The sequence below is a fragment of the Polypterus senegalus genome, chromosome 1 (genome assembly GCF_016835505.1).
Source record: "Polypterus senegalus isolate Bchr_013 chromosome 1, ASM1683550v1, whole genome shotgun sequence".
NCBI classification, from domain to species: domain Eukaryota; kingdom Metazoa; phylum Chordata; class Cladistia; order Polypteriformes; family Polypteridae; genus Polypterus; species Polypterus senegalus.
The window spans coordinates 111,444,861-111,455,795 of record NC_053154.1 but is presented as its reverse complement, the minus strand read 5'-3'; positions in this window follow the sequence as shown (position 1 = coordinate 111,455,795).

The window sequence follows — 10,935 nt, the reverse complement described above, 5'->3', positions numbered from 1 at the left end:
AAGTGTTTAACCTGAGGCTGACATACTGTAGGTGTGGATGACAAACCCTAAGAGGATATGCAGTACAAGAGTGGAAAACCGCAGACTGCTGGCCATATCCTCACAACTGAGTTCAACTATCAAGCACGTCTTCAACTGGCTTGCTGGACTTGCTGCAAATGTCTCACAGTAAGTGGAAAGGGCGATTCAGATGCCATTGTGTGCCATTTACACGTTTTCATAGAGGATCTGCTTTTGTGCACACTGTATAAAACACTTTCAGTGTAATTGAGCATAGGGCTGCACACTCTGTTGTGTTTTACATGTCTTGCAATGGATGTAATAGGTCTGTAGGAAAAACAGACAACGGCTCAACCCCCTGTCTCACTTAAAGATATTCGCACTTGCAAATAATTAGTATAGAATTATCAAACAACAAGGCAGTGTGTGTGCAGAGTGGGTATAAATCCAAAGGACTATGAGGCAACATGCGAAAAAATATTCAGATGTTACGCACAAGGCCAAATCTACCCTATGTCCAAGCGTGGTAAGGTTGCATTATGGGCACTTTAATCATAATGTGTATTGTCATTTAACTTTAAATCTAAATGTTTGCATTCTTAATTTTCTATATTAAGTTTTGTAGCACAATTCTTGTTTCATAATTTTATTGTAATCCACCATAAATATCAGTGATGGACACACAAATATTCTAATGGTGCAAAAAAAGAGAAGATGCATATTCACTGAAATGAAATATTGCTGTATTGGACATTATACAGTTACAATCAAACTCTAAAACAACCCTGAACTTGAGCGAGAAATCAAACGTGTAACTCTATTTACGATACATTTAGGGTGCAATTTTGTAAAAAGGTTGCCCTCTGATTGATGATCTGAATCAAAATTTACTACTAAGCACTGCAGTCCTGGGTATTGGGTGTTTTTGTCAATGTCACACAAAATATTTTCCTTGGCAGTGCAATGTGGGAAATGCCTCCAGGCGTGTCTAATCCAGTCCTGGAAGACACTTGTTGTTATTGTCCTACAACCCTCAGTCATAGCACTGAACATAAGAAATTGTGTGGTCAGTAACCTCCAGGGGTTCTGTACAATAGCTTACTCTGTGCTCCGACCTTCAAAGGCCATGCGAAAAGACAATTTCCCCTCAGGGATGAATAAAATGTACCAAAAAAATACAGGCAGAAAAAAAAACTCCCCAGTAGGATTAAGGAATGGCAAATGTGGGGGAAAGAATTCAATGGACATGCATGGATGAGTCCTAAACCATTTCACCACTGTAGATGAGTCATGGAATGGGAAATCACATATAACTACATAAAGTGGGCCACTGATCCCAGCATTCTGTCTCCATTCTATCTCAAATCAATTTTCAGGGAGTGGATGTGGAGGGGATCCACATCAATGACAGGTTGGAATCATAACACAGAGGAACTATACAGGAAAGGGCAGAGCAGGCTCCTTTTCCTTAGGAAACTGTGTTCCTTTAATGTGGGAAGCAACATCCTTCACAGCTTCTACAACTTTGTTATGGCCAGTGCGATTTTCTACACTGTGGTGTGCTGGGCTGGTGACATCACCTTAAGAAAGGCCTACTGAAACAACACGATAATTAAAGGGCAGGTTCAGTTATGGGACACACTCTGGGCCTACTGGAGGTTGTAGCAAAGGAGAGAATTAATACAAAACTAAGTCCATTATGAACAATGCTGCACATCCTCTCTGTGACGCACTAACACTGAGGACTTTCAGTCAACAAAATATTCAGAAGAGGTGTGTCAGCAAAAGCTACAAGGGCTCCTTTAGACCAACAGCAATATGCCTGCATAATGACTCATTGTGACTGGGACTGCTAAGTCATAAGTTTTCTTTTTTTTTTTAAAACCTTCTCGCTTTGCTTGCCAACCCCTGGGTGGGTGCTACGCGCTAGCCACTTCGCAGGTCTGCTGCTTGCATATGGGAAGGCGGATGTACAATTTAAACAGATTATTATTTTCATGGGAATTGTTACATATGCATAATAGAACTAATTTATTTTACATTATAGCAAGTAATTAATCATAGTAAAACATAATTGAAAGAAAATTGTTTCACGTTTACTATATAACTTAAGTAAAAACTATTTTTTAATTAACGTTTCCTCAATATCGCATTGAATTTTGATTCTGTGTTTGGACTTGCATTGTGACAACGCAAACTATAACTGCCCATGAGTGAATATTGTTTCTTTCTCTCTAATAGCAAAAGCTATTCTCACGGTAAACTGTTAATGTTTTAATACGAATGGCATATCAAGATCTCCTTTGGTGTATAATGTTATCCGCGGAAGATGTACTACATTACCTTTCTTGTCGCCTGTTAAAATTTTACATGTCAGAATTGTTCGACAGCATAGTCTATTGATACGCATTTAACCAATTTGCCGTGTAACCGATCGATAGTTCGAGTTAATTAATTTAACTTCATTGTTTCTCTGTGCTACGATTACCCATGTACTCATTTCTTCTGATGATAACCCTTTGGGATGAAATTCTTTAATAAGATTTGGACATAATAAGTCTTCTTTTATTGGGAACTTAAAATGAGGAAAACATAAAAATATAGAAGAGCTGAGAGTGCAGGAACTGTGTCTGACAAAGGCATTCTCACGAATGAGAGGTGAGAGAACCGTGGGTATGGGTTGTTAACTGTAAATGGTTGAGAGGAGGGCTGGACTTGAAAAAATCTCTTGGCAATAGTCTCTAGTTAATATATAATTAAAATATATATATATATAACTAGGGGGCTCCGCCCCCTGCTCACTTCGCTCTCCTATCCCAGGTTTGGTTTACTGGATTTAAAATTTAAAGAGATTGTCATTTTCATGGGAATTTTTACATATGTATTATTTTCACTTTTACTTTAAAAACTTTTGTAAAAACAATGCTTATCCTTTATTTCCGGCCCCAGGTGTGGTTACATCTGTTTTTCGCAGGACGTATAACGCTGCTCGCGTTGTGAAGGGGGTCAGCTGAATGCACGCTAAGGAGATGCCTTCAGATCATCTGCTGTCTTTCTGCTGCTGGCGAGCTGCCTGTTTTGCTTGTCGCATGTCGTTGTTTTAAGAGCTGGGAGCACATGATGCATGTCTGCCAAAAGCAATCCAACAACCAATAGGTTAGATGTCCGTGGACTTGTTTTAAATGATGGCTCACTGCCTTGTCTCATGTGACGTTGTAAAAACAATACTTGTCCTTTATTTCCGGCTCCGGGCATGGTTAAATCTCTTTCTCGCAGGATGTATAACGCTGCTCACGTTGAACAGCAGCTGCCCGTCGATCATTTTAAAGCCAGTACAGCCGCTGTCCTTTTTGTCACTTCGTTTCTCTGCTGCTCATGTTTTAAAGGGGGTTAGGGTGGCTGAATGCACGCAAGGAGAAGTGGTCGGATCATCTGCTGCGAGCTGCGTGTTTTGCTTGTCGCTTGTCATTGATTTAAGAGCTGGGAGCAAGTTAAAGTGTCTCTCACGGGACTTAAAATTGTCTTCTGAGAAGATCACGTCTCGTCTTCCTAGTCTGCCTCCCCAAGATTCTTTTTTATAATAGATATATATATATATATATATTCATATATATATTGTGGAGGATGGCCGGGATGCCCGTTTGTCACTAGATCCTGGGGAGCAGCCATGGGAGCCACGTTACGCCCCTCGGAACCTTTCTTGGCAGCCCCCCTGGGTTGCGTCGGGGCCACTTTAGTGGAACACCGGAGCTCACCTTGGTTGGGCTCCGTGGCCTCTGCCAGGGGGAGCTGCATAGAGTTGCATGGCTTAACGAGCACGTCTGGGTAGGAGTGCAGCCACATCCGGAAGTGTAGCTAGAAGTAGGTCAATGAGCAGCACTTCTGGGTGGGCCATAAGAGGAGCCTGTAGCCACTACTCAGGGTGCCAGAGTCAGGTGGAGGAGGACGAAGCTGCCCTGGGAAGAGTGGAAGACAAAGAGTGATTTTTCTTTCTTTGTATTTTGGGACTGTGTTGTGCCTGTGGGGTTCACGGGGAAGACTTGCCCCACAGGTGAAGAATAAATAAATCTTTTTCTTTATTTTACATGCGCCTCCGTTGTGAGTCTGCGTCGGGTCGGCGCCAACCAAGTGCCTATATCACAATATATATACAGTAGCGGTGCAAAGTTTTAATGCATTTCCTGGCATCCTGTGTTGTCACTTGCACTAACTCATTAGGGTCATCATCATCACTTTCCTGATCTTCCGCTTTACGCTTACATCTGCTTTCCGTGGGCGACTTGTGGCTTCTTTTTCTTATTCTCTGTCACGTTCTTTGGTCCGATTAAACGAAATTTTGGTCCAAATAAGCAAACAATATTAGGCTTATGTAATATGATCTGTTTCGGTTCTTTAGGATTCAGTCCGAATAAGCGGCTGGTCCGATTAACCGGTGGTCCAATTAACCGGAATTGACTGTATATAATTAATATATAAATGAATGTATGCATTCATTTATTTATTTAAAGAGCTTCTATAAAAAGTCCACTGAGGATATCAGGTGACAGCACATGGTTATTGCAGCAATGATACAGAATGGCATGTACCTCCGCTGTACCATTCCTGGATTTCCATAAGATTATTTGAGGTGATGCCTTGTAAATATTGTTGTAGCCATCTACTACTCGGTAAGACTTGTATATGCAAACTAAAGTGATGACCTAAACCAGACAAAAAAAAACTACAGCACATATAAGGCTGCATTGTAAAGACATTTAAGGCTAATCACAGACAGCAACAGATGGTTTTCATAGAAATACAGTAAATCTTTGTGACAAGTTTTTGCTCAGATTAAGGTAATGGGTCATCAGAAACTGTTGCTGCATAAAATACATACTAGCTAAAGAATGAGCCTTGAGTTGTCATTATAAATTAATTTCAAAATGGCCGCGCTTTATTGCTCCTGGCCAGTGAAGCTATGCCAAATGAGCTGCACAGTTCTCTTTAGCCTGACCAGATAGTTTTGAGAACAGTTTCTTACATCATTTAGGTTAATTTACATAACATTTAAATATATTTTAATTTACTCCAATCAACACACAGATAAATGGTATATTCTAGTGACATCCCTTATTCCAGTTACTATTATGTTAAGTCCCAAATTAGTTAAACATATTAAAAGGCATGGGTAGATATTTAGTTGAAAGAAATAAGACTTCTTCAATATAATCTGTTATCAGAGAACAAAATGTGAAGTTAAATGTTACATGACCTCTTTTTCTAATTTAAATGTGCTAGTACAAATGTCAGGATGTCCTAGTTAAACATGCAGGCAGGCAGTTACAAGTATGTTATCCCTTACACTGTGTAAACGGAAACTGGCATAAAGTCAGGATCCACACAGTGGGAGATGGCAGTTCATCACAAAACACATCTACCCATATCACAATGGCTTCATTTAGATGCCAGTCAACTTGATTACATGCCTTTAGAGTGAAGGAGTAAAACACACTGCAAAATGAAGAACATTCAACATTCATTCAACAGTCCAATCTAGAAAGGAAAATGTGAATTTAACTACCGGGCATTGCATTACAACTATAAGATTCCTAAGGAAGATTGGATCACAAGATGAATAAAATCCAGAATGGCTAACTCTTCTTCTGCTACTTAATTCTCAGTTCATTAACAAAGTGGACAAGACATTTCTGTGGATGGTATTTAGTATGATGATAGTAAAGACTATCATCATTAATGCTAGATTAAGCTTCTAATCTACTTTGAGAGAGAATTAAAAGCTTTAATAGCCTCTGTCTTAAAGTCAAGTGATCTCATAATATAGACACACTGTTTTGTCCACTGCTGCAGATGTTCTGGTTTTGCTTCCTGAGAATACAAAACACTGAAGTTCAAAAGCATAAAAGTGTACCACAGAGTTACTTCAGACTGTCTGTTAAAAGGTTTAATTACTCTTGACCTTTCCTTTTCATTTCTGTTAAATTTAGCAAGCTCATTAAAAGACACATTTCACATATGATGTGCACTGTAACAGGGCCCTTCTGTCTACCATCTGACCTCAAAATTAAACCCAGATTAAAAATACTGTATATTGAGAACATTGTGCTAATGGAACAAAAATCATTCAGGCCAATAAGGTAAGGGAATAGTACAAATGTGCAGACTTCTTCCAATAGCCGGCCCCCCACAACATCTCCACTACATTAACTTCTACTACCTCATTTAGTATAGCCAGTGCTGAGTCCATCTCCGAGTATGAGTATGAGCTGTCCATAACTAATGTGCAAGTGAGAAGAAAACTGAGGTGGATATACATAGGAAAAGCCACAGGACTGGATGGAATTAGATCTCAAAATAGTAAGGTGGGTGCTTCACCAGTTTTGAGGTATCCTCTGTTACTTGTTCATCCTATTACTTTGGTTTTAGAAAGTGCTGCTGCTGCTGTGGAAAACATCCTGTATTGCTTCAATTCCAATGAAGGCAGGTACATCTTCACTTAATGACTATAGATCAGTGGCCATTGGGTCTCACATCATGAAGAAGGCTGGACTCTTTCGAAAGACCACTTGGACTCCCTGCAGTTTACTGATCAGACAAAGATTGGAGTGGAAGATTCAATTATCTATCTGCTCCAGAAGGCTAATTCCTGTATGGGCACAGCTGTTAACCCTGTGAGGATTATATATTTTTGTTTCTACAGTACCTTCAGCTTCTGTAAAAAGCCAGCTTTCCCCTTGCAACTAATAAAGTACTATCTATCTGTGATGACAATGAGAGGTATTATAACTGATGTTTTAGAATATCCCACAGATTCTCTATTTGAGACATAAGACAGGATGCTGTTATAAAATGACAATCCTGCTTGGAAAGATTGTATGAAAGAGGAGCAGATCACCTTAATATACAGTATAACTGCACTGCTAACAAGCAGCAGAGGAAGCTGCTTATTATAGGTTAATGGTGTCCCACATTTTGAAAGCTTTCTAATATCACTTAAAGCAAATTGTCATGCAAAGCTAATAATTATCATATCTGTCTATGCACAACTCGCACACTGCTTTTCCAGCAAATCTGACCGGTTATTGATTGCACCTATTTTACTGTCACAGTATATATGTATATATATGTATGTATAAATATATATATATATATATATATATATATATATATATATATATATATATCTATATATATATATATATATATATATATATATATATACTGTATGTATATATACATATATAGTGTCACAAAAGCCACGATGAGACAAAGCAAGGTTTGGGGCAGCCACCCGTATAATTTGATTTCCTGGCTGCAAAGCGTTCTTTTCAAATGATAGCACTGCTGTGCACAAAACCGAGTCCAATACAGAACTGAGGGCATAGGGAAAAGGAGGAGGTTTTTAAAGGGGAAGACAGGAAGTGAGATCATAGGGGTCGGGCTCATTGAGGTCTTCAGCCATTGGTTCGAGCCCGGACGTGACATCACAAGGGCCGGAGCCAGCAAGGTTTTCTTCGATAGGCTCGGTCTCGGAAGTGATGTCAGGAGAGCCAGGCGGAATCTCCCGGGAATGGCCTGCAGGCAAGGAAGAAAAAGAGTCAGTGCACTCTGCCACATCCTGGTATGTCTCAGAACTGTCCTTACCCGAGCCCTTTAGCTGCCTCCCATGCGCACATGTGTGACAATATATATACTGTATATATATATATATATATATATATATATATATAAAAATATGCTACCGTGGCTGTTTGTTTGTCTGTCCAGGATTTTAAATCACCTGTAGCTCTCAAACCGTTTGAACTATTAACCTGAAATTTGGTACACATATACTATGTGATGTCTACAATCTGCTTTCAGGGTGATGATTGACCTCCAAGGTTATTCCTCTTTTTATTTTATTTTAATGTAGAATCGACTCTCAGCAGTGGCTGGCAGGGCGGCCGTGCAGCGCATACATACGGGCGCCGTTCTCTTCCCTACCTCTTCATATCGTAAATCATTCTTCAGCCAGATTGAAAACTTAAGTGAAAAATTAAGGAAAACTTACTAAGTAATTGCAACACAAAATCTGACTTAATCAGTTTTAATTAACACGAAAAGATGCTAACGAAAGAAGAGAAGCAGCTCCGGAAGCAGCAAGAGCATCAACGTCTGAGCAAACGAATGCTAAACATACATAGAAAGGATGAAAACTCTGAATGCTCAAGTCAAGTGTATTCACTGCACGTTATCGTGCAGTGCGCCTTTACTGGTATATATATCATTTATTCACAAAATATGTTTACACAAACTAATCTTTGATTTCAAAAGGTAAAGTAATTCTAATTTATATATAGAACTAAAATAAAGAAAAACAGTAAGCTGTCTGGATTTTAAAGCTGTTGATTCATATTACTAGGACTCCAAACTTGAGTGGAACTGAATCAAGCTTCATTAAGAAGTGACTCTGCAACACACAAGGAGTCTATGATCAGACTTTAATTGTTGGAAATTCAAAAGATGTTCATTAATGTTCTAATGTTGACTATGAGTATTTCAGAATAGAAACATAATGATGTAAATGAATGAGTTGTTTGAACATTTTGAGTAGGTATGTAAGTTGGGGTATGCTTTCTCGGAATTCTGAAATTTCCCAGGAGCACATTAATGGAATGGAGAATCACCAAGACTCTTCCTAGAGCAGGCCAACTTTCTGAACTGAATCAATGACGGAGATCGATCAGAGAAAATAAAAATAACTTCTCTGCCAAAGTTTGGAGGACTTGTCCAGATAATGCCATATGCCATGCTAGATGTAAAACATTCCATGTAATAGCACACCAAATACTATAAAACCATTCTGCCTAAGATATTCCATTCTACATGAAACCAATGGAATCATTCATCATGAGTAAATACCAAACAGTTTCTCCTTCATACAAAACATGAGAATGTATTTCCATAGTACAGGGTGGCCCAGATCTAATTATGCAGATCCAGATCATCTGGATGACTGATTTATGGAGGGACAATTCCAGTTCAGTGAAAAGATTCTTCATGTCATCAATTTGCACACTTCTCGATGGTCCGGGATTTTTTGGGTGATTTTCTATGTAATAAACTTAATAAGTTATAGCGTAATGAAAATTGCATAATTAGATCTGGACCACCCTATATAAACTGAGGCATTTGACTAAGGGGGCAATTATTGGAAATAGATTCTTAAGGGGAACTGCAGATAGTCTTTGACTGGAGTGAACACTCATATCATAGAAAGACTGCCCAAGATGAGGACAATCCATAGAATAAATTGTGATTAGTTAAATGTTTTGTAGGCCTAACAAAGCCTGTTTGGAAATGAGTATTTGGAGTTTGGTTCTGTCTTGGTAAATCAAAAGGAACAATGGTCATGTATGTAAATTCTTCTAAGCCACAGATTTAAGATAATTCAATCCATTTTCTAACGCACCAAGAAAGCATCAAATGGAGCCAGCCCCTATCCTGGTGGCACTGCGCATAAGGTAGGAGGCAGAGGGGGATAGAATCCCAGTCCATTGCAGGTCACTCTCAGGCACACGTCCTGGACTAATTTAGAGCAGCTAACCATCTTAACCTAAGTGTCATGTCTCAGCCAGGGATCCTACACTGCCAGGAGTTCAAATTCATGTTTTATGTCTCTTTGTTCTTTCTTGACTCTTTTATTTATGTTTGTTTAAGTGCACAATTATTTATTTTTAATTTTGTTGATGTACTGTATATAAGCTGCCATTGTTATATTCCATGAGTTTTGTGGGAGTTCCACAAGAGATGGAATAATCCTCTTCTCTATAAATCCAGAGGGACCTGAAGAGAATTCAAATGTGATTTATAGTTACTGGATTTGTGTCACTTTGTATTTCATTTATTCTTGGGATTTTGTATTGGAACTTTGGTTGTGTAGGGCTGATTTATTGTTTTTGGCAAATTGTATTGCCTTTGTGCTCTGTGAAATTTCATTGTTAATGAAGAACATTTTTTGTGAAGATTTAATCTTAAAGATTCTACAAGGCCTTTTTGTGTCCAATCAGGGCTTTTGATGGGATTTTCTCTCTCTAGATGGTATTTTTAGGAGTGATTTTGGGACTCATGTGCTTTGAGACTTCTAGTTCATGACACTGTGCCTTTAGGATATGGGAAAATTAACAAAGACACAGTATAAAGAGAATGTGAAAGCTCTAAATAGGGAGTGCATGAGCTGCAACGTGAACCCTGGACACTGATGCTGTACTGCTGCACCTTATCCTTAAAATGTATTCATACCTGTTAAGAGTATGTAAAGTTCTTCATTTTTAAAACATTGTAAGTACTAGACTATGTCTGCAAACTTAATAATTGTGTTCATCACTTGCCACCGAAAAAACAAAACAATAAGGAATGGTTTAAGAATTCATTGAAACTGACACTTCCCAATGAATTTCAGAGTCTGTACAAACTTTATTGGATAAAAATCAAGTCTAACTTTAAAGAGCTTCTGTATAAAGAGACAAATCTCCCCCTGGGGACAAATAAAGTCCTAACTATCTACCTATCTATAGCTCCCTTAACAGAGAATAGTATGATAAGACCTATAGAGTATATGGTGAAATGGTTAAAGAATTTTACATTAAACCGCAAGGTGGCTGGTTAAGCAGCTACCTCTGTCTTACTATATGAATGTGAGGAACTCACCTAGTTTGTATGTGCTCCCATTGTGACCAGAAACAAAAAAATCTGCACACAGATGTCACCATATCCTTATATTACGAGTTTCTTTGAATAAAAAGAATCATTAAAATATACAATAATAAAGATATTTTTCAAGGCAACATTTTAAAGTAAAAACAAGATAATTTAATATAAAAAAATACTCAAATCCATCTGCGCAAAACATCTATAAATCCATGAAGATACAACCCTAAGTCAAAAGGGTTCCTACAT